Raw genomic sequence first — 22,817 nt, forward strand, 5'->3', positions numbered from 1 at the left:
TTTTCAGAATTTGTATTTAGGACATAATATAAATGTCATCTCAGGCAAATTCTCCCACATAGAAATCAGAAACCTCTACAAATATTGAGAATTGATTTTCCTTCCCTTCCCACCATGGAGAAAGAAGCCAGCCTGCTATTTCTCCTGTCAACAGTTTGGTCATTGTGGCAATGACAATGACATGGAAGCTCCCAAGACTTTGTTACGATTTGTACCTTTTTTAGAGAGAATGTGGCCACTTCCATACATCCATTGACTCATTCATGGAAGAGTTTAAGTAGTTGCAATTCTTGTTCAACCTGAGTATATCATTTACCAACATCCAATCTATACTATTAAAGCTTGACCTCTGGAGCAAATATGCAAAGTATTCCCTCTTGTGACACTATCTACCTAGTCTTTTCTTTGCTCAGGTCTAGGGAATGTCTTCAGTATACTCCTGAATTATTGGTTTTCTGAACTGAGATTTTGCTTTTCAACTTGCTTTTTCCTGTTTTAATCACATTTTAGATAGTAAATAGTTCAGATTCATTCCTGCTTATGCATCTCTAGCTACAAAGTCTCACTGATAAGCAAAATCTCAGGTCTGGCATGCTTCTGACAACAGAACAATTTTTTCCCCATTTTCTAGACCATTGGTATCAGATTATTTCAAAGCCCCCAATATTCAATATGTGGCAATATGTGCTGCTACTCTTTGTTTATTTTTTCCCTTTTTAGTAAATAATGATATCCAACAAATTCTTTCCTGCTGTATGTGTACCTAATCTGAAGACATCATTGCTAGAGAGTAGTAAAATTAGACAACATTGCCAAAAGAAAAAAAATATCCATTCTGATACTTCTTAAAATGTTTGGGGGGGGGGGTTGCAGGGACAGAAGGAACTGCAGAAAATATTAAAAAGCAGAACAGCTTTAAAAGTTACATGTCATATTTGTTAAATGCAATTTTTAAAAAGCAAATTTGCATATTAGAGAGTTGTCTTTTTCTTGTCTGTTTTGTATGTGCAAATGTCCTTTTTTTTGTTAAATTCAGAATTTTTAAAAATTAGTATAGTTTGGTATATTTAGAATTAGATGGAGGGCTTTAAAAGACTGCTTGCCTTTTGATACAGCCATAGCACTGCTGGGTTTATACCCCAAAGAGATAATAAGGAAAAAGACTTGTACAAAAATATTTATAGCCACATTCTTTGTGGTGGCAAAAAAATTGGAAAATGAGGCGATGCCCATCAATTGGGGAATGGCTGAGCAAATTGTGGTATATGTTGGTGATGGAATACTATTATGCTCAAAGGAATAATGAGCTGGAGGGATTCCATGTGAAATGGAACAACCTCCAGGAAGTGATGCAGAGTGAGAGGAACAGAACCAGGAGAACATTGTACACAGAGACTGATACACTGTGGCACAATCGAATGTAATGGACTTCTCTACTAGCAGCAGTACAATGATCCAGGACAATTCTGAGGGACTTATGAGAAAGATACTATCCACATTCAGAGGAAGAACTGTGGGAGTAGAAATACAAAAGAAAAACGACTGCTTGATTACATGGGTTGATGGGGATATGATTGGGGACGTAGACTCTAAACGATCACCCTAATGCAAATATTAATAATATGGAAATAGGTCTTGATGGATAACACATGTAAAACACAGTGGAACTGCTCATTGGCTATGGGAAGAGGTGGGAGGAGAGGAGATAAAGAACATGAATCATGTAACCTTGGGAAAATATTCTAAATTAATTAAATAAAATGTTTCTGATCACAAAAATAAATAAATAGTGTCATACAAAAAAAAAGTAAGAAAGGAAAACTGAGAAAAGTTTCATGGAGGAAATAGGATTTTAGTTGAGACAAAGCATGGAGGGCAACAAGCAGAATTGACCAGAATTGAGAACAGCAAAAAAGTCAGTATTGTATTCATATCTGATATTGTACTTCATCAGGAAGCAATAGGGAGCCTCTGGATATTATCAAAGAGGAGAGCAACCTAATCAGAACTGAGCTTTTGGAAGGTCAGTTTCACAGATAGACTGGAGTGCAGAAAGATGAGGCAGGGAGAACAACCTGTAATCGTCTGTTAATGAGGGAATGAACTAGGATGGTGGAAGAGTCAGAGGAAAGGAGCATGTACAATATATGTTAGAAACAGACTTTAGTAACATACTGGATATGGAAGATGAGAGAGGAAAGAGTTGAGAATAAAACCCTAGGTTCTAAGTCTTGGGTGGCTGAGGATGGTGGTACCTTTAGGGGAGCTGGGAAGAGAGGTAGGTTTGGGGGGAAAGATCATGAGTTTGGTTTGTGAAATATTTTTGAATTTAAATAAATTTTTAGTTTAATACTCCCTGGGATTTCTAATTCTAGATGTCTAATAGGTAATTAAATATGTGAGCCTGGAGGCCAGGAGAAAGGTTAGGGCTGAATAAGTAGATTGAGAATCATCTGCACAAAGATAATCATGGAGGAATCCATAGGAACTGATGAACTCCCTGACCAAAATGGCATAGCGGGAGAAGCGAGTTAGTAAGTGTAACCTGGATGAAGATCCAGCAAAGAAGACTGAGGAGGATTAGTCAGATGAATAGGAGAACCAGAAGAGAACAGTTTGTTGTGAAAACCTAGAGAGAAGAGAGAACTAAAAAGGGGTGACTGACAGTGTCAAAAGCTGCAGAGAGGTCAAGAAGGCTAAGGATTGACAAAAGACTGTTAGATTAGACAACAAGCATTGGAAAGATCAGTCTCAGTTGAAAAAGGTTGGAGGCCAGGCCACAGCAGCAGAAAGGAGATGAATGTCTTGCCCCTGTGGAATGGAATTCATCCAAAGGCCATATGCAGCAAGAGACGGAAAGCTAGGGTAGAGGAAGGCCTCCCTCCTCCTCTTTTCACTTTTGAGGCAAGAGATCAGGCAGTGGCCTAGGCATGAGATATTGGGGGCTGTGCCTCAATGTTGGCAGTGGCAGAGGAGAGAAGGAGGAATGTAAGAGTGATGTCACAAAGGTCAAGTCAGCAGGTTGGATATGGCTCAGCTCAGAAGGGGGTGGGGGGAAGGGGAGCCACAAGACTGAGGAAAGATTTTTAAAAATTGGGAAAAATCACTGTGGTGAGTGATCTAATGAAACCACTTAAGGAGGTATCAAAGGATCACCTTGTCACAGAGGCAACCCAGTTAAGATGATGTAACAAATTTGTAGTGGACTCAAACATTACAGTTTTGTTATTTTCTCCAACTTCATTAAGGTGCATGTGATTGAGAGTGAAGACAGTGATTGGTGGGAAGAAGCCAGGGCTGAGGCTTGACCAGACCCTACTCTGCTCTACTCTGCCCTGGTCGGACAATGCTGGAATATTGTATTCAGTTCTGAGCTCCACGATTTAATCTGGAGTGCAGGATGACCAGAATGGTAAACCTTGAGACCATGTCATGTAGGACTGGTTGAAAGGACTAGTGAGAGTGGTCATGTGGAGGAGGGATTAGCCTTGTTCTCACCAAAGGACAGAATTAACAACTAAGTAGTCCCAAAGAAGCAATTTTAGTGAAAACTTACTAACAGTCAGAGCTATCCAGAAGTGAATAGCCTGTCTCAGCTCAAGAGGTGTTCTAGCTGGATGAGCATTTTTCAGGTATGTTGTAGAGACATTCTCATTCAAGTATTAGACTCATTCAGAGACAGAAGAGAGAGTCTCTCAGGTCCCTTCCAGTTCTGAGGTTCAGTGATTTATTCACTTATTTTTCAACACTAATTATGCTACCAAGGGCAAGTCACTTGTTTTTCTCATCTGTAATATGACAGTAATAAGATTTATAATTAGAGTAAGAAAAATTCTTTTTATCATTTAAAAGTTCAACATTTAATAGCATAGTACCTGCCTTCCTTTAGGGGGATTATATACACATATATACATATATACATAAAGAAAGAGAGAGATGATTTGCAGATCTTTTGGACTTTGTTTGTGGTTGCTTTGCTTTCACTGTCCCCTTCTGTGTCTGTACCTTGTTCTTTGTCTCCATGAAAATTCTTTAGAGTTAGGTGCCTTTTTTGTGGTTTGCTCTTTTTCCCTACTGTTTTATAGGTAGGCTTTGTTTTCTGGAAGCTTAGGATACCCTTTTTAAACTTCAGTCCTTCCTTGATGCTACTCTTAGCTTATTTTCTGAGTTTCTGCCAGTTCTAGTTCTTTGGAGATGGTATGATGGCCTGAGGGCTGGGAGCTCTGAGTACAGATCTGATATATACAGATAGATAGAAATATATCAAATATATTGATGATCATCATACAAAATAGAATGTAATAAGTACATAGAAGGAGGTCTAAATCAAGTGCTAGGGATAATTCAAGGAAGGAGAAATCACTTCCTGCTAATAAAGAAATTTCTTGGAAGAGGAAACATTTGGGCTTGCTCTGATCAGATGATTCTTAGACCCACTTCACATAAGACATTCCAATCTTGAGTCTCCTTGCATAGAGTACTTTGCCAAAGTTACCATTCTAATACAAGCAAAAAGAGATGAAAGAAAATACCTTCTCCTGGCCTTAATTCAAAGACACAGTAAAATCAATCCTTGAAGAATTCCAAATTTCATCTAAATATAGATGGAAAACTACTAAAAATAGGTCATAGAAAGGCCCAGGATGTCTTTCTAACTGCAGAATCAAATATTATGCAGACTTGGGCTCTTAACCAAAAAAGGTCATATTTATTCAAGTTTTAGCCTCACAAAACATTTGAAACCATTTTGAGTTGAGAAATAAACATGAATTTGACTTATTCAAGGTGACATTGCAGACTGGGAACATTCAGCTTATAGAGTGTAGCTGTGAACATTTGAAGTAAATTGTGTGTCATTCAGAAGATAGTGTTTTATAAATTCTTTGTGATTTAGTGGGAGGTTAAGGAATGGTGAGAGAAAATTCCTCACTCAGCCTAAAGCAAGAGTTCTTAACCTTTTTATATTATGGACCCCTATGGCAGCCTAGTGAAACCTTATGGACTCCTCAGAATAATGTTTTGTTTCCTACATTAATAATTTAAGGAAATACTAAATTTCAATTAGTGAAAATAAAGATGTTTATTTCCCTATACAACTTCACAGACCCTACACCTGCCTAAAATCTGTCTACAAGACCCCCTTGAAGATTCATGAACCCCCAATTTAAGATTTTATGGTTGAAAAACATAAATATAAGTCTCTTTAAAAAATTTCTGTCTTACTCATTTTAGAGCTTTGGCTTTACACAATCATAACAAATACCCAATTGGCAGATGTTTTCTCTTCCCAATGAAATTCCAGACTTGACTCCCTTCTAATTTAAAAAACAAAAGCCCAAAGGAAACACATTTGGAGTTTCTTAATGGAAAATCAGTGGACCTAACACCTGAGAAAATAATTTGTGTAAGTGTATTTTGCCAAATACATGTCAACTCAACAGAAAATCAAAACTAGCCTATAAATTCATATTGCTCTGCTTCTCTAGAAACCATTATTTTAAGAGAAACCTCCCTTCTCTCCCCACCCCCAGTCTGTCCTTCCCTTTGAATATTAAATTGTCCCAATCTACTATCTTTGCCCTTCATCTCAAATTCTTGCATTGAGTAATATGGGCAGAGCTATGGCATCTAAGGTTCCTCTGACCTCTGTTATCTGGAATAACCAGCCAGCAGAAACTGTGGCGAGCCAGAAGGTGGGATGAACCTTAGGTTGTGGCAGAACTGCTCTGGGGGCTTTCTTATTGCTTCTTACTGAAAGCACTGCATCTCTAGCTTTCCTCCACAGCCTTGATACCCAGCAAATGTGCTTTAATCAGGGAGCACTGTTAACCAATGGAATGTTCTGGTGAATCAACTATGTAGTCAAACAAAAATGCTTTACAGGCCCATTTTGTTCTTATTCATAAATGGCCTGAGATAAGGGAGTGAGTGAGGTGTAGAAGGGCCTCACCACAATCTGGAGAAACACTGCATGTGGCCTCCAAAGCCCTGGAGGCCAGCCATTCTTCACTCTGCACCTCCTTTTCCTCATCCCTAGAATGACAGTGTCGAACAGATCTTTTCTAAGGCCCCTCCCAACTTCCAGTCCCATCTGCCAGGCCCCTGCCTGACAGCACCCTCCCAAGTGCCTGGGACACATACCTAAGAGTGATGCCATGGGAGGTGGGGGTGGGGGAGGGGGGTGGTCCTGAGAAAGGAGAAGTCTGGTGGACTGGGGCCATGAGGCCAAGATCTGACCCCAGCCAGTCAGGATTTACAACAGCCCCAGGCGAGGCATGTTCCTTTCTATGAAGTGGCTGACATTTTACTGGGAAAGAACACAACCTGTGTGAGGAAGGGGGTGCGAGAAGAGTCAGAAAACCCACGGGCACTTTGATTAGAGCAGAATCATAAATCTAGAGCCAATGAGGATCTTAGAAACTACTTAATCCATTAATTTCATTAAAGAGTTGAAGAAACTGAGGTCCAGGGAGGCTCAGGGACTTCCCCAGAATCAAGCAGTATGAAAGGTGAGATTTGGACTCAGGTCCTCCAGGTCCTTTTGTTATGGGCGGGAGGGATCCCTTTGGGGTTCGGGAAGGATACCTTTTGCAAGCATGCAAGACTCCAAAACTTGGCTTAAAAACAAAAAGAGAAATTTATTAATTTAGAAAGTAATGTTGAGAGTGGCCAGGAGGATAGCAAGGTGGGACAGCAAGATGGGGAGCAGTTCCTGGGAGGACAGCATGAATGGAAAGGCTGCTGTTCCCCAGATGACATCAGTTCTGGGGTTTATGTACTCTTTCGATGCTATGTCCTGGTGTGGACAAGACCTAGTGTTAGTCCCTCAGGCATTTGGTGGGGTGAGGTGGTCCTCTGACTGGGGCCTGCCTGGAGGCATAAAGATTCATCTCTTTGTCCATCTTAAATCTAGAGGACTATCAAAGTGGGTAAACATCTCAGGACCCTGGGTGGGGTCATCGGGTGTGTCTAGGTTAAGAGTCAGGAGGAGGCAAAGCAAGGGAGTTTCCCTGATAATAGTGCCGGGTTTCTGGGGGTACAGTGCCCTTGTCACTTTGACTCTAGAACCTGTAGTCTTTGAGCTGTGCTGCCTCCCTGGAAATTGTTAAGATAAGGCTGGAATGGTGGCATGCCACAGCTTATGGAGACCCTAAAATGCCGGGCTGACTTAGGATCATTATAACAATATCATAGCACAGAACCCATCTAGGCAAAACCTACTTATTCCCAAATCGTTAAAAATACACTTTAACTTTTGGCAATTCAGAAGTCACTTCAATATCAATATCACAGAATTATCATGATCATCAGTTATCATATAATAGCTAAATTGTCAGTTATCATTGATTAAATAATAATTACTATTATTGTAATAGCTAACTAGGTGTTTCCGACCCAAAGTCAGAAGGACTCCTCTTCCTGAGTGCAAATCTTGGGTTTTGCCAAGAAACCCCAAATGGGGTCATGAAGAGTGAGACATGACTGAAATGAACCATCAACACACCATGTTTATTTTGCTTTACATTTTGCAAAGGAGTTCACAAATATTATCTCATTTGATCCTTACAATGACCCTATAGAGTAGGGGCTATTAGTCCACTCATTTACAGATGAGGAGATAGAGACTGAGAGAGCTTAAGTAAGGTTTTACCCATTGAGCCATGTAACTGCCAGATAAACCAGTTTTTACTATAAAAATGTAATCATAATAATAATATTTCACAGTGTTTTATCATTATGTGGTGCTTTAGTTCTTGTTCTCATTTGGTTTCTCTAACAAAGGAAGTGAGTAATGTAGATCTTGTTACTCTTCTCCAGAAAGGAAACTGAGACCCAAAAAGGGGGCCTGACTCCTAGTATTCAGTGGCCGAGAAGTGGAAGCAAAGCTGAGGCTTAAACTTGGCTTATGTCTCTAGACCCATGTCTATCCACTGCCCTAGGCCAGGAGGGGTCCTGGCACCTGAGCGTGGCATAAACAAAAAAGCAAATGCAACACCAAGAAGTCTTCCCTTTGGTTTATGAAATGAAAAAGAAAACATTCTTAAAAACAGACAAAGAATTTTCTTTTCTCCAGATCTAAGCCTCTGCATAAATTCCATTTCCTATGAGAGGTCCCAGAGGATAAACATTCCTGGCAAAAAGACAGAAGGGTCTTCATTTATTATCTTCCCTAAAAGTTAGTATTAATCTTCTAAATAAGTTAGTCTGTTCAGCAGAGGAACTTTTCTGAGAGTGAAGAAAGGCCCAGAATACCGCTGCTGGCTTCATCCAACTTGGGACTTAGTTATTAAAAGGTTGATTATAGTAGATCTTTCTAGCAAAACCTGAGTTTGAGGGGGCAGCTAGGTGGCTTAGTGGATTGAGAGCCAGGCCCAGAGACAGGAGGTCCTGGGTTCAAATCTGGCCTGAGCCACTTCCCAGCTGTGTGACCCTGGGCAAGTCACTTAACCCCCATTGCATAGCCCTTATCACTCTTCTGCCTTGGAACCAATACATAGTATTGATTTTAAGATGGAAGCTAAGGAAGGGTTTAAAAAAAAAACACCTGAGTTTGAGGTCTGCTTAGAAAATTAACACCCATTAATGCAAAGATTGAATTCTTTTAGGCTGTCATACCAACATATTGTCAAATATCAAGCCTGTAATTCACTAAACTTCTTAGGTTTTGAGGACATTAAAAAAAGAAAAGAAAATTAACACTCTCTGTACTTGGTTCACATCTTTCTACTTTAATTTCTTTTCTTTTTCACTCCTGTCGCCTCTGGGTCTCTTCCATCCTTTCTTGTCTTGGGAATGTTCATACAGAAACTCCATATAAATTGCTATTATACTTGGGTGTTCTTCTCATATACTTCATTTCTCCTATTTCTCTGTGAAATCTTTTGTTTCTCTGAGAGATCACAAGCCCTTTTCTGGGCTCTGTGTAGATTCTGTCCCATATTTGACCGCTACCTGAATTTGTAGCCACAAAAATGTCACAGTATTTTTAATGTGAATTGCTATTAAGCCATCCTATCCTGTTCTTCTCCTATTGATTTTTTTTAACTGAAATGTATTTGGTTTTAACTTGGTAGATGGGAGGTAGTTTTTAAGCCTGTAAAGATCTTTTTAGATCCCAAGTTTCTCATCTAATATACTGGTTATTTCTCTTAAATCAATATTGCTTCTTTATATCAGTCTTAAAATTACTCAAAACATTTGTTTGCTGGCTTATAGAACCCACTCCATCCTTTTGTGATTTCCCGCCTCTCCTCTCCATGGCTGCACAACTTCATTTTCCATGTTGATGATCCTCCATATACTCTGGCATCAGTTCCTCAGCTTCCTTATCGCTTATTTTCACCTCCACTGTCTGTGAAGCACCAACCCAATCATGCTCTGGCTCTCATCACAAACCATACTCTACCATCGATACCTCAATGCTGTCTCTGTCAGAGAACGTCCACAAGATCATGACTGGGTTAAGGTTGAGTGGAGAGAACATTGAGACTCTTCTCCCCACGGGATCACCAGGGCTTGTCTGGTACCATTCCACAACTAGGCTGTCCTGCCACTGCTATTTGCTCCTAAGCCCTCTAGGGTCTGACTGACTCCCTGTAACCTGTCACACCTGTCATTGCTCTCACCTACTGCCATGGATACTTCACTTCTCCTTTGAATGACTGATCACAGCTAATTTATACCTTTGATTATTTGATTCAATAGAAATAGCCAGGCAAGAAGGTTTTTGTAATTATTGAGATGGGGATTGTTTTACCTGTGACTATAGCTGTCAAACTTTTTTAACTAGCATAATTCCTATCCTAATTATATTTGTAAATAGAAAAGCAGGTTCAAATTCCATTTACCTGTTTGAGCTTAGATTCTATCTTTATTATGTTTTCTCAAAGATATCTTAGTCTCAAAGAACATTTAATATGTCCTATGAACCTTTATCCTAAATCCTCTTTGAGATGCCCACAACATATACATTGTTGTATATCTGTTGTATATCTCTGCAATATACTGCAGAGAATTTTTTTCAATATCAATAGTCACTTTCATCTCAAAACAGGATATAATAGCTTGATAAGGGCTTTAAAATACTTCATGTACAAGTGCATTCAGTTATGAATTGTTACTCTGTTGACTTGGACTAGGATTCACTTCTGTATTTTCTTTGATAACATAAAATTTGCTTGTGAATCAATCATATAAGTAAAATGTGGTGGAACCAATTTAGCCTGCTAAAGAAAATCAGCGCCTACTCAAGACTTGATCACATTATTGCTTGATCACATCATCTTCATTAAGATAGATTTAACAAGGTTTAAACTTTGTAGTTCTTTGTTATCAAGTGGTTCCAGGCAGTGTACATGTTAGGATAATAAGCCCGTAGATAGAAAGGATGTCAGAGGTCACCTAATCCAAACCTCTGATTTTATAGGTGGAGAAACTGCGACCCAGAAAGGTTAAGTGACTTGACCAAAGTAATGAGAGTTCAAGAGGCAGACAGAGAAGACTTTCAGGAGGGAGCCCAGGAAAAAAGTCAAGGAACTGATAGAATACAAGTCATAGAATCGAAGCAAGGCTATTCAAATTGAACATAAATTCATTTGGATTCTACAAAGTGATATGTAGTTTTTGTTCCCTGCTGCACCCCAATAGCACATTCTAATTTCAGCTCAGAGCCTAATAAATATTGATTGATGCAAGTATTTTTAATAAAATATTAGTAAAGAAACTACAGCAACATATCACTAAGATTACATACTTATGACCAGGCTGGATTTCCTCTGGGAATGCAGGGCTAGTTCAATTTTAGGAAAACTAAAAACCTAACTGACCATATTAATAACAAGAACAACAAAAATTATATCATTATACCAATAGATGCAAAAAAAAAAGTCTTTGACAATATGTAAAACCTTTTCTATTTTGAACTCTAGAAAGCACAGGAATAAATGAAGGTTTTCTTCAAATGATACATAGCCTGTGTCTAAAAGTAAGAACCAAGATTGTCTGTAATGAGGATAAATTTGAGGCATTCACAGTAAGATTGGAGGTAAGGCAAGAATGCCTATTATCACTCTATTCATTATAGCTAGTGAATTAAGAAAAAGAAATTGCCAAAATGAATATGGACAAAGAAGAAACAAAATTATTGCTTTTTGTAGATGAATGATGGTTTATTTGGAGAACTCTGGAAAATCAATGAAAAAAATTAATCAAAACAGTTAACTTCATCAAAGTTATAAAATACAAAATAAATCTACACACATCATCAACATTTCTGTAAGTTACCAACAAAATCCAATAGGAAGAGATAGAGAAATTCCATACAAAGACAGTATAAAATCCTTGAGAATCTACCTGCCAAAACACACAAGAACTATATGAACACAATTAAAAAACACCTTTTACACAAATAAAAGTAGATCTAAATAATTGAAGAAATATTCATTTCTCATGGGGGTAGGTTGAACCAATTTTTTTAAATTTTTTTTTCCATGTCCACATGATTCCTATTGTCTCCTTCCCCTCTTCTCCACTTTTCCCTTTCTCCTCCCAGAGTTAACAAGCAATTTCACTGGGTTATACATATATTATCACTCATCCTATTTCTATATTATTCATTTTTACAATAGAATAATCTTTTAAAACCAAAACCCCATGGGGGCAGCTGGGTAGCTCAGTGGATTGAGATTCAGGCCTAGAGACAGAAGGTCCTAGGTTCAAATCTAGCCTCACACTTCCCAGCTGTGTGACCCTGGGAAAGTCACTTGACCCCCATTGCCTAGCCCTTACACTCTTCTGCCTTGGAGCCAATACACAGTATTGACTCCAAGATGACAGATAAGGATTTAAAAAAATAAAATAAAATAAAATAAAACCCAAACCCCAGAACATATACCCATATAAACAAGTGATAAATCATAAGTTTTCTTCTGGACTTTTACTTCAACAATTCTTTCTCTAGCTGCGGAGAGCATTTTCTCATAAGTCCCTCAGAATTGTCCTAGATCATTTCATTGCTTTTAGTAGTAGAGCCAATCACATTTGATCATCCCACAATGTTTCAGTTACTGTGTATAATGTTCTCCTGGTTCTGCTTATTTCACTCAACATCTGTTCATGTAGGTCTATCCAGTTCTTATAGAAATCATCCTGTTCTTCATTCTTTATAACACAATATATTCCATCACCATCATATACCACAATTTGTTCAGCAATTCCCCAATTAAAGGACATCCCTTCATTTTCCAAATTTTTGCCACCACAAAAAGTGTGGCTATAAGTATTTTTGTACAAACAGAAGCATTCCCTTTTTAAAAAATTTCTTTGGAATATAAATCCAGCATTGGTATGGCTGCATTCTTTAAGTATACCATCATATCATCTGCAAAGAGTGATACTTTAGCTTCCTAATTGCCTACTTTAATTCCTTTAATTTTTTTCTTCTCTAATTGCTACTGCTAGCATTCCTAGTAAATTATTTACCCCATTCTATCTCTCCCTTTCCTTTTCTCTCATTGCAATCATTTTTTTACCCGTTGATTTTTTTGCATATCATATCATCATAATCAGCTTACTTCCCCACCCGCTTATTCCTTCTATGTGCTCTACTACAAAGAATAATGTTTAAGAATTACAGATATCCTCTTTCCATGTAAGAATACACATAGTTTGACCTTATTGAGTTCCTTAAATTTTCTTTCTTATTTACCTTTTTAGGCTTCTCTTGGGTCTCATGTTTGGACTTCAAATTTTTTGTTTAGGTCTGGTTTTTTCCTCAGGAATGCTTGGAAATCTTCTGTCTTATTGAATGACCATTTTCCCCCTGAAAGAATATACTCAGTTTTGCTGGATAGGTGACTCTAGGTTGCAAATCTAAATCTTTTACCTTTCTGAATATAATATTCCGTGCCTTCTGATCCTTTAATGTGGAAGCCACTAAGTCCCGTGTGATCCTGATTGTAATTCTATGGTATTTGAATTGTTTCTTTCTGGCAGTTTGCAGTATTTTCTCCTTCTCTTGGGTGCTCTTGAATTTATCTATTATATTCTTAAAGGTTGTCATTTGAGAATTTCTTTCTGGAGGTGATATGTGGATTCTTTCAATTTCAATTTTACTTTCTTGTTCAAGAATATATTGGCAGTTTTCTTTGACAGTTTCTTGTATTATCATGTTCAAGTTGTTTTGTTTGTTTGTTTGTTTTTTTAATCACGGCTTTCGGGTAGTCCAGTAATTCTTAAATTGCCTCTCCTGGATCTATTTTCTATGTCAGTTGCTTTCTCAATGAGATGTTTCATTGTTTTCTTCTAGTTTTTCATTCTTTTGATTTTGTTTTATTGCTTCTTGATTTCTCATGAAATCATTAGCTTCTAGTTACCCAATTCTAATTTTTAAAGAATGATTTTTCTCCATCAGCTTTTGAGCCTCCTTTTACATTTGGCTCATTTCTTCTTGCATTGCTTTCATTTCTTCCCATTTTCCCTCTGTCTCTCGTAATTGCTTTTTTAAATCCTCTTTGAGCTCTTCCAGAATCTGTGTCCAATTCATGTTTTTCTTTTGGACTTTGTGTGTTAGCTTTGCTTTCACTGTCCCCTTCTGTGTCTGTGCCTTACGCTTTGTCTCCATAAAAATTCTCTATAGTTAGGTGCTTTTTTTGTTATCTGCTCATTTTTCCAACCTTTTTATAGGCAAGTTCTGTTCTCTGAGAGGTTAGGGTACCCCTCTTAAGCTTCAGTTCTTCCAAGATGCTATGATAACATGAGGGCTGGGAGGTCTGAGAGCTACTCCCAATGCTGAATCAATTAACCCTTAAGACTACCAATCCAGTAGCTGAAATTCTCACCTCAAACTTGGGTGTAGGCTTTTGGTCTCACTGAGGACTTGATCAGATCAGACACAGCTCAAATTCTAGCCTCTGGGTGTAGGCTTTTGGTCTCACTCTGAACTTGATCAAGTCATATACAATCAGACTGCCCTGTCCTTAAGCCTTTGATGAGAGGCTCAGGGGACCCAGCTTTGGATCTACCAACTACCCCAAACTGGGATCTATGTCCTTGCCACAGGCCCTGGCTAGGACTCCTGACCTCCATCTGGGCTCACATAGATCAGGCCGCTTCAACACAGACTGCCCTAGGCTGGAATTCCAGAGCCCACTGCAGGTTTGCTTGGAACCTCAAGGGGTGTGCATTGACTTGGACCGCTGTCTGTCCAGGTAGGGTCTCAGGGTCTGGATGTTGTCCTGGGCTCAAGTTCAGAACCCGGCACAACAGATATGGGGTGGAGGAAGTGTGACTTGCTTCTCACTCCTTACTGTAGCCTCCTGCTGTTATGCTCCCCTCTGACCCCAGTGCCCCAAATGTTCTCTGCCTACCTTTTAGGTTGTTCTCTTCTTGAAAGTTGCTTCACTCTGTCTCTTTGTTGGTTCTTTCACTCCTGAAATCATTTTGTGGTATTATTTTATGATTGAAGGGGATTCTCATAGTAGTTTTGAGCTTCCCTGCTTCTACTCTGCCATCTTGGCTCCAGAACCAGAAGAGTCAATATTTTTTAAATGACAATACTACCTAAATTTATTTATTAATTGCCATACACACCAACAACCAAAGGATTACTTTAGAGATCTAGAAAAAATAAGAGTAAAGTTCATCTAAAGGAACAAAAGATCATAAATATCAAAGTAATTAAGGTGAGAAAAATGAGAGAAAGGGGACCTGTCAGTACAAAAATCTCAAGACAAAATCTCAAAACAAAACCAGTTCATCTAAAATTAGAAAAGATGCAAGTGGGGAGAAGAATCTTTTCAGCAAGGTTCTCTGATAAAAATCTCATTTGTAAGATAAGAAACTGATTCCAAATTATAAGGGCCATTCTGTATTTGATAAATGGTCAAAGAATATGACTAGGCAATTTTCAGAGGAAAAAATCTAAGCTATCAGTAGCCATATAGGGGAAAAAATGCAGATTAAAACAACTCTGAGGTACCACCTCTCACCTATCAAATTGGCCAAGATGACAAAAAAGGAAAATTACAACTAGTAATTGTTGTTGTGAACAAAACCAGCCATTCTAGAGAACAATCTGGAGTTCTGCCCCCAAAGTTATTAAACTATGAATACCCAGCAATAATACTACTAGATCTATATCTTAAAGAGATCAAAGAAAGAGGAAAAGGACTCATATACCCAAAAATACTTATAGCATTTCTTATTGTGGTAACAAAACATTGGAATTTCAGGGGGAGTTCACCAATTGGAGAATGACCAAAAGTGTGCATGTGTGTGTACACATGAGCATGTATGTGTATATACATGTATACATGATACATATATACATAGTTATATATTCATATTCATACATATACATACACACAGAGCTATGTGAGTGACTATAAAGAGTCATGGGGAGAGGAGTAGAAAAACCTGAGAAGATTTATATGAACTGATATAAAGTCTGATATAAAAACTGATATAAAATGAGCAGAACCAAGAGAACAGTTTATTAAATAACAATAATACTATAAAACCAAACAACTTTGAAAGACTTAGGAACTCTGACATTGTGGAACTAAACACAGTTCCAGAGTGTCATGATAAATTATACTGTCTACTTCCAGAAAAAAAGGTGATAAACTTTGAAGGTTGAAGGATATTTTTCTTAATATGGCTAATGTGGGAATTCATTTTGCTTTTCTATTCAAAGGACTCTATTTTTCTTGCTTTCTCAGTAGGCAAGGTAAGGGAAGCATCTGGCTTTAGAGAGCATTTAGAACAGAAAATAAAATAAAGTAAATTTTTAAAAGGAGACTTGAACTTCTTCCATGAAGAAAATGGGGATGTTTCTAGATCTGCCAAAACTTTGGTCACCCCTTGCCAGCTTTAATTTTCTAATGTAACTGATGTGACCACTTCCTGTGTGTTGTTCTACTGGCCAAAATTTAGAATATTTGGTTAGTGATGAAGGCTGGTTATATCAGTCCTCTCACCCAAAAGGGGAAGGGCAATATGCAGCTAGCAGAGCTAATCAATATCCATTAATACAGCCTCTGATTCCAAAGGAAATCTACCCACTTCTATGTTTAGCCTTAACTAGACTGGTACATTTCTTTAAAATGTTCATTTCCCTTTGTCTAATTCAATATAAAATCAGCCTCTAGATCTAGATAATCTAGTCAAAGTATGCTTATTTTTAGGATATAACTATTTCATACAGCAGGAATTAGATATGTAGCCCCCTTTCCCTAGGCCAAAGATAGAGATCAAAGGGGTTTAGTGGGAGTGTTCCATGGATTGAAGACAAATCATTGGATTTCTGTACACTTATGTGCACATAGTCTTTATGTGTGATTCTTGTGACTCTGTACAATATGAGCAGTCCAGATCTGTTCTTGATCAAGTGATCCCTTCTTTAACCCTATTGGAGGTAGGTGCCAATGTAATTGGGTAATTGTTGTTTAATCATTCAGCCACGTCCCTGTCTCTGATATAAGATCCATATTTCTCCCATAAGCCAAATGCCTTATTTGTATAGGTCAGATTCCTAGAAGAACTTGAATTTGGACTATAGCACTAACAAAGGCTTCTTGTTGAAGAGAGTCATCAGTCATGTCTGACTCTTCATGACCCCATTTGGGGTCTTAAGTGGTTTGCCATTTTCCTTCTTACTTTACAAAAGAGGAAACTGAGGCAAACAGTGTTATTGTATTTGAGGTCAGATTTGAACCCAGGAACATGAGTCTTCCTGATTCCAAACTCAGTCTTTCACACCACCTAGCTGTCCACATCGTCTGTAACTTGGCTTAGAGGAGAGGAAGAATCATAGCTCATGGATTTAGTGGGAAGGTTCCATAGGGGTCATCTTGTCCATTTTGTGGATAAAGAACCCGAGGTACAGAGATGTGAGCTACTTGCTTAATTAGGATCACACAGCCCATAAATCATGTCCCCTAACTCCAGATCCATTGTTCTTTGTACTAATGACACCAAAGGCTAAAACAAAGATATTGGGACAAAAAGGAGCCTGTTATATGTGTTGGCTTTGCCCTCCAGTAAGACTTTTCTGGAGAAAGTAAGATGTTGGCAGCCTTAAAGTCAGACTGAGGATTTAGTATGCAATCTGCCAGGCCACAGCCAGCCATCTCAGGTGCTTAAATTGAGGATTAGTCTAACAAAAGAAATGAATGCTTTATAATCCAGCTACAGTAGGTGGTTGAAGGCGGAGAGTAGAAGCAGAAAAGCTAAGTAAAAAGATAGTACATGCAAGGGGACTGCTAGAGCTAGCCCAAATTGATGGTTAAATTTTCAGTGAAACATTCATACCTCAGAAATCAGCAAAGTCACAAATCAAGGTTAGATTAATTGTTCTATTGATTGTGAGGACTTAAGAAAGTGATGGGGAGTAATGGCAATCCTACACACACACAAATTTTTTTTTTCAGAGAGCTGATTGTTAAACATTTACCAGCATAGCATGTAGATGTATAAAAATAAAACACCTTTTATGGAAATATTCTTCAAAGATCTCATTCTAGACTGCATTCCATGTTACTGATTATACCCAGGTTATGCAATTATACAGCCTTCCTGAGCCAAAATATTATGTCATTTTTACTTGCTCTTCCTAAAACAAATCCAAGTTTACTTTCTATGGCCTCATCCAACTGCCTGTGGACTTTATATGCAACCAGGGTTTTTCTATAAAATAATCATGACGGTGCTGATTCCCAGATCTTGGGTTAAAATGTGCCAGTTTTGTGCAGCGGGATTAGCAAATTATGACAAACGCTTGCTTCTCTTAGGCAAACATGTAAATCTGAACTCTAAGTGCCCTAGTTCCAGTTTTGCTGTCTCATTAGTTCTGATTATTAAGGAGACACTTGTGTGGAAACCACAGTTTTGTCTTCTTCCTGAGTCACTAATTTCACAATTGCATGTTTGATGACACGAGCCAGGCTCAAGCAAAGGGTTTTATGTTCCAAGCAGAGCTGTGTAAGAGCAGCAGGTTTACTTGATTATTTTCCATGAAAAAAACAAACCTATTATAGCTTAGAAAAAAGTAGAGTTTGGTCCAAAGTCACAATCTGTTATCTTTTCCATCAAGGAAGCTAATCGAAGCTGACATGACTTCTGGGAAATGCATTGCAGCTGACATCTGGGCATGATGTATGCCAAAGTGTTGTCATAAGAAATCAGGTTATCCAGAAATGGAATTTGAAGCCTTTAGGAAGACCAAGTGGGAATGACAGTCTGTACTGCATCAGCCCATTTAGCATGAATATTCTCTTCAAATTTTACAAAGTGACATTATTTACACACTGTGTAAACCCCATTGAAAACCTTAACTGCTGGAATATTTTTATCCCTTCTTTCAAGTCTGCTCCTCCCTTTGAAACATATTTCTGTGGTGGCCAAGGATTGAGTAGAATGAGACCATCTCTAACCAGAGAACAAAAAGACTAAATCCTGTTCTCTATCCCTGACTCCCTTTTTTCATTCTTCCCCTCTCCCCACTGCCTGCCACGGATTCTTTGATTTTATCATGTTTATGACTTTTGCCTCTTCAGTCATACTATAATCCCTTGGGTTCACAAATCATGTATTAAGCATTTACTCTTGACATTTACTCCCTGTCAGGGAACACCTAATGAAAAAGTCACACGTGGGTATTTGGTCTACAACTTAGAACTAACCTCCGGCCCAACATTGGCAAATGCCTTCTTTAAAATCCTCGACAATGGACCATTGGCTTGAACATTCTCAGTGCTGTTGCCCCTATGACTTAACCAATTCCATTTTTGGACAAGTGTAATGGAAGCTTGCTTGAATCCTCCCTGAAATCTGCTTCCTTGTCATTTTTTAAGGTGCGCAGCGCACCTCTCTAGCTTTGGCCCTGGATCCAAGAAGAATAGATCTAATTCTTCTTCCTTGTGACCTCTTAAGTACTTTGACAGCTAACAGGTCCCCAGCCTCACTCTCAGCGCCTCCCCCTTTCTCTCCCCAAGACTAAGCATATCTAGTCCCTCTAACCAGGCTTCATGTAGCAATCGTAACCTCCAGGACTCTCCCCAGCCTGGTCAGCCTGGTCAGGTGAACATGCTCCAGCTCATCAGTGCTCCTCCCACAGGGTGTTGTGCAGAACTAAAGGCCACACTCCAGATGTGCACCAGCATTTGGGGTTCCCTGTCACACACTTGATTCACTTGGAAGTCACAGACAATAAAATACGTATTAGTTGATGCAGCAGGAACTGAATTTATTCACAGCTAGCACTGCTGTGCACACAACCTTTCACCACGGCTGGCTGGCTGGCTCTGATGGATCACTGCACCTCATCAGACTGAGCCTCAGTGGAGAATTTGCTAAAGTACACATTTGGCCCATTATCGCCTTTCCCTTCGAAGCCTTAAAGCTTTTCTTTCTGATCTTAATAGAAAAGATAGAGTCTATCCAAAAATGTTTTGAGTGCAGTTTAAAGTCCAATACAAAATCAAAAGGTATCGTTGTTATTGTCGCTATTCTTCTTCATTTATCATTTCATTCAGCAAACGTTTTCTGGGTACTTGTGAGGTACAATGCCCTGTGCTCCGGTATGGGGGAGCCGGGGTATAAAAAAGTAAGATACAGTCTCTCATTTTCTAGTAAGGATTAGGAGATTTGCACACTGATGACTAATAAATGTGAGTCCAAAAGCGCTGTTAATGCCTAAAGATGGGAAAGGCCCCATCCAAATGGAGTATAATCAAGGAAGGTTTCATAAAAGAGGTAGCACTTTTTAATCACCTGGATGGCTAAATGGGATTTCAGCAGGTAAGGTAAAGAAAAGGGAATTCAGGTATTGGGGAAAGCTGGCCCAAACAAAGCCACAGAGGCTTCAGGGATGTCTGGAGAATCTTTAATTGTCTGCATGAACTAAAAATGTGGAACTGCAGGAGATTCAGCAACTGAAATGGGCTGGGAGAGGGCCTTGATAGCCAGAATCCACTTAACGTCTTTGGGGGCAACTGGAGATTTTTGAGCAGAGAAGTGATTTGATTTGTATTTTAGATTAACCTGGCATAGCGTGCAGATTGGATTGGAAGAGAGAAAGTAGAAGTGGGGAGGTGTGTAAGGAAGCCAAATAAAGCAGGAAAAGCTGGCCATCCTATCTAAGTCACCTCAGGTCCCACACCTGAGACTAGATGAAGGGCTCAGTCCATCAGGCTGCAGCACCTGGAGCACTTGGAGGTGGAGATCCCTTCCATTCAGGTGCCCTGTAAAAGCTGGTGCCATTTCTGTTGGCTCAGTCTTCAGGCAAACAAAAGAAGCAAAGCTTTGCCTTTTCTTCCCTCTCTTTCTGTGGTGCCGCTTCAAAAATGGACAAGAATACAAGCTGAGTATGTTCCACAGCGTCCTTCTGTGGATTTCCTGATTCCCTATATCATGCTGATCACAAACACAAATAATGGGAGCTGAAGCTTTTGCAGAGTGCGTTGGCATTTCTTTTTGTTTGGAAGAGTCCTTAATACTTTTTCCACTTTCCGTTGGCTGCCCAGTCCTGCCTTTCTTAAGCATGGAAAGTGGAAATTGTTTGTTCAGCCTCATAGCAGTGCCTAGCTCAAGGCCAAGCTTGAAGTAGGCACTCATAGAAATTCTGGAATCGGGAAAGAACTGCAAAGTCTGTGGCTATTTTTAAGGAAACAGGAAGATCAGCCAAAGAAAGAAAGGGAGGATCTGATTAACCACTTCTCTGAATGAAATTGGTAGACACAGCATCCCCCAGCAGCCAGCATCCTCACCCTGAATCAGCATTATTGGAATTTTTTAGGAGTCATTCAGGAGAGCTGTGGAGGAGTCACCAAGCTAAGAAAAAACATTGTAGAGCCCAAAGTCAGAGAGGCTGACCTAAAAATAATGCCTTCAGTGACTCAGCACATTTATTGGAATGGCAGAAGACAAACATGCTTGCCCTGACTCCCCAAGGTTTTGCATTCCCTTATAATACTCCTTATAATGCTATTGCTGCCTGGAGATGTGACCTACCACCAGGGGAACAAGTGGGAAGGAGGGTCTGCCCCCAGTGTTAGCACAGGTGGCATGGACTAGGGGAAAGACCACCAAACTGGTGAGAAAGCACCGGCCACATGGACCCACAAGACCTCTTGTTGGCTGCTGGGCCTTGGATCTATAGGCAGACACTTGCTGACTTGTCTCTGAACTTACACACCAACTCTGTGGCAACCCCTCTGACCTGGGGCAAGCCCCTTCTCCTCTTTGGGCGCAGTTCCCTCTTCTGTAAAATGGTGGATCCTTCACAACTGTAGGAAAAGGGAGAATGTTAACCAAAAAAAGGAATACAGGAGATCATAAAAGAAATCAATTTGATTACACGAAATTGGAAAAGCTTTTACATAGATTAGGGGAAAAATTTTTGTTTCTAATATCTTTGACAAGGATTTGGTATTTATATATATATATATGATATATGTATATATGAAATGTTCACATTATATATGAAATTAATGCATATCTTTTACCTATAGCCATTCCCTAATGTGTAAGTAAATGGTCAAAAGATGTGAACAAACAGTTCCCAAGAGTTTCAAACTATTAACAACCATATGAAAAATTACTCCAAATAACTCATTTGATTAGCTTTAAATCACACTAAGAGAAATGTGAATTAAAACCACACTAGGGACTCATATTTCAGCAACATGGCAAAGGGACAAAAGATGGAGTCACTCAGTGTTAGCTATGAAATAATCATACTATTCTGAAAAAAGAGTTTGAAATCTTCCTTTTTAAAAAGTAAGCAAATGTTTCATAGTCTTTGGCCCATAGATCCCACTGCTAGGCACATATCCCATTTGTAACAAGGGTAAAAGTAGACAAAACCAGAATTTGAATTAAAACCAATATCAATTCAAATAAGAAAAATGAACATTGAAAAATATGCTTCCTAAATGATTGTTTTTCTCAAGAGGCATTTGTATTTATAGAAAATGTCTACAAGCTTCCCTTGCCTTAGAAACTATTCTGCTAATAATATTTTTTCAGTTTTAGTTTAGTTTTTAGGGGGGGAAGTCATATTGAAAAATGCAATGGTACTTTGGCTTCCTTCTTCATCCCTTAAAAAGACATTATTTTTCCATGTTGTTTAACTTCTTTTTTTTTAACCCTCACCTTCCGTCTTAAAATCAATACCGTGTATTGGTTCCAGGGCAGAAGATCAGTAAAGGTTAGGCAGTGGGGGTTAAGTGTCTTGCCCAGGGTCACACAGCTAGGGAGTATCTGAGGTCAAATTTGAACCCAAGACCTCATCTCTAGACCTGGCTCTCAATTCACTGAGCCACCTAACTGTCCCCATGTTGTTTAACTTCTAAGTTCCATTAAATCATGGCTATTTATACCAGTTGTATTTGTATTTTTTTATTCTCTTTGCCTTGTGTGAATTTCTGAAAGCAATAGAGATACTTTTCCAAGTTTGACCAGTTCCCTTTGCAGGACACTTGAGTTCCTTATAGCTCTGTGATTGGCCCAATGGCCTACCTTCTCGGACCTACCCACACCATGAGCTGCAGAAACAACTCAGCTTTATCAGTCCATGAAGCAGCCTCCTGGGATTTGACTCCCTCCCTGTTAAAGTAGGAAGTTAAGTATGGTTAGAGTCTGAAGCAGTCAACCTGACTGAGCAAATCAACTCTTCCTTTCCCTTGGCATATTTCTTCTTTTGACTGTGATGGAGAAAGGATGAACTATCTCTTTGTTACCTTGTCTTCTCTGAGAGTCCAGGCAAAGAAGGACCTAACAGTATTGTTACAGGTGTTACAGTCCACCAGGCTTTGAAG

General features: G+C 39.0%; 1 protein-coding gene across 6 annotated transcripts in view; it reads left to right on the forward strand.

Moving 5' to 3' along the window:
• SBF2 (SET binding factor 2) overlaps positions 1 to 22,817 on the forward strand; it is a 522,987-nt gene that overhangs the window by 391,727 nt on the left and 108,443 nt on the right. The gene's annotated exons all lie outside the window — the stretch shown is intronic.

The sequence above is a fragment of the Monodelphis domestica genome, chromosome 6, assembly GCF_027887165.1.
Source record: "Monodelphis domestica isolate mMonDom1 chromosome 6, mMonDom1.pri, whole genome shotgun sequence".
In the NCBI taxonomy this organism is placed as follows: Eukaryota; Metazoa; Chordata; class Mammalia; order Didelphimorphia; family Didelphidae; genus Monodelphis; species Monodelphis domestica.